The sequence below is a fragment of the Formica exsecta genome, unplaced genomic scaffold (genome assembly GCF_003651465.1).
Source record: "Formica exsecta isolate Colony F162 unplaced genomic scaffold, ASM365146v1 scaffold29, whole genome shotgun sequence".
Lineage (NCBI taxonomy): Eukaryota > Metazoa > Arthropoda > Insecta > Hymenoptera > Formicidae > Formica > Formica exsecta.
This window is the reverse complement of record NW_021850161.1, coordinates 113,689-115,783: the sequence shown is the minus strand read 5'-3', so window position 1 is coordinate 115,783 and position 2,095 is coordinate 113,689.

The window sequence follows — 2,095 nt, the reverse complement described above, 5'->3', positions numbered from 1 at the left end:
CCCCCCCCTTGCCCCCCCCCCCCCCCCAAAAACGAAAAACCCCCAAAATTACCGAAAATTAGGTAATTATGTACTATAAAGTTCACCCCACAACCCCAACCAAATTTTAGTTTTAAATCAGAAATAGGTTTGGGCATAACATAATTAAATAAATAATTAAATAATTAATATAAAAATTAAATAAAAAATAAATATAGGCTCGTTAGATTTAAATAAACAATAATATAAATCATGGTCTCTACAAGCAGATTTGAGAAGATCAATTTTATTATATAGTTTTAAATTAACAAAGATCATAAGATTAGACAAAATTTGTGGGACGTTTCGACACTGAACTTGTGTCTCTTCAGCCGAAAAATTACATTAATTATTTAATAATACGCGAATCGAGTCTAATCATACTTTCAAAAAGCGCAAATGTGGTTGTTGATCTCCATTCTTTTTTTGATTAACTTTGTCTTCCATGCAATCCAATGTCTCTGGTTTTTCCTTGAAGCCCATGTGTTGTCCATGGATGAATTTTAACGTCATATTGGTCAAACTCTGTGCGTGTCACAATGCATTGTCAAACAATGTCTATCGATTTTTACAAAGTTACTATTATATGATACGAATATTACAATCTAAATGTAGCGTAAATTATCACTTACATCTTGTGTATAATACATAAAATTATCAAAATGTCAATTATTAAAATTTTTGTAGATGTCAACTAACGTGGTCACAAACTTAAAATGAGTGGGACTTGCGTCATGTTGTGTTTTTAAAGGTTCTGTTGATTTTAACCGCGCAAGCGTCAAGCAACAAATATGAAAATCATCATTTAAGTTTTTGAGATATTGAGTAACGGAAAGTATACATGGTCCAACAATTCAACTTCGTCCATAATATTGAGGCCATTTTTTTGTTGTTTTATGAAAATCGCTTCTGAGATTAATCTTTTATGATAATTCGATTCATGATCTAAAATTTTAACATTGTCCCAGTCTAAATGATGATTTTTTTCATATATGCGTTGAGAGACCACAGATTGTTTTTTGTTAGACCTATGTTCATTGATTCTGGTTTTTAATTGTCTCTTTGTTTGTCCCACATATGATGCATCGCAATTGGTACATTCAATATTATAAAAAACATTCTTATTATAAAGTAGAGGACTAATGTCCTTGTGGACTTTAATAAATTTGTTGAGACGATTAAAACACTTGAACCCAGTGTGGCAATATCAATGTTTTTAAATGGAACGGAAACTATTTCGGAAAGACCTTTAATGTAAGGTAACTCTACATATTTTTTGTTATTATTGTTGTTAGTGTCATTGCTTACTGTGTGTGTGGTGTTATAATTTCTGTTTAAATTAACCGTGATAAGCTTTTTTAGTCTAATGTGAATGTATTTGAAAATAAAGGGAAGAGGATAACCATCGTTTATTAAGACGTTGATGCAAAAAATTATGTTTTTTTTCATGAAATTTAGGATGAGACAATAAAATAGCTCTGTCGATTAGGCTGTATATAGTGCCTATTTTGTGGCAGGTTGGATGGTTGGAATAAAATGACAAATACCGACCCGAATATGTCGGTTTTTAAGACCAATCAACGATCAGATGTGTGTCATTGTTATAAATTTTTAGATCTAAAAAACTAATGCATTGGTTTTCTTCTAGCTCGCATGTGAATTGTATTCTATTGTGATATGAGTTAAAAATCTGTAGGATCTTGTCAACTAAAGTCCTGGGAGCTGCCAAAAAAATGTCATCAACATATCTATAATAAACCGATAAATTGAAACCAATCTCAGACAATGCTCTATTTTCTATATCTTGTAAAACGATGTCCGCTATGATTGGGGACAACGGGAAACCCATGGGGGTTCCAAATGTTTGTTTGTAAATGTTGTTCTCAAACGTAAAATATGTGGATGTCAATATAAATTTGATAATGCTAATAAATTCATTTTTTGGTATGTCAGTTATTTTTTGAATATATGGCCATCTATCATTCACACCAGACAATGCTAAATCTATGGGCATATTGGTAAACAATGACACCACATCCAAAGAAATTAAAACGTCAGACTCATCTATCTCCAAATT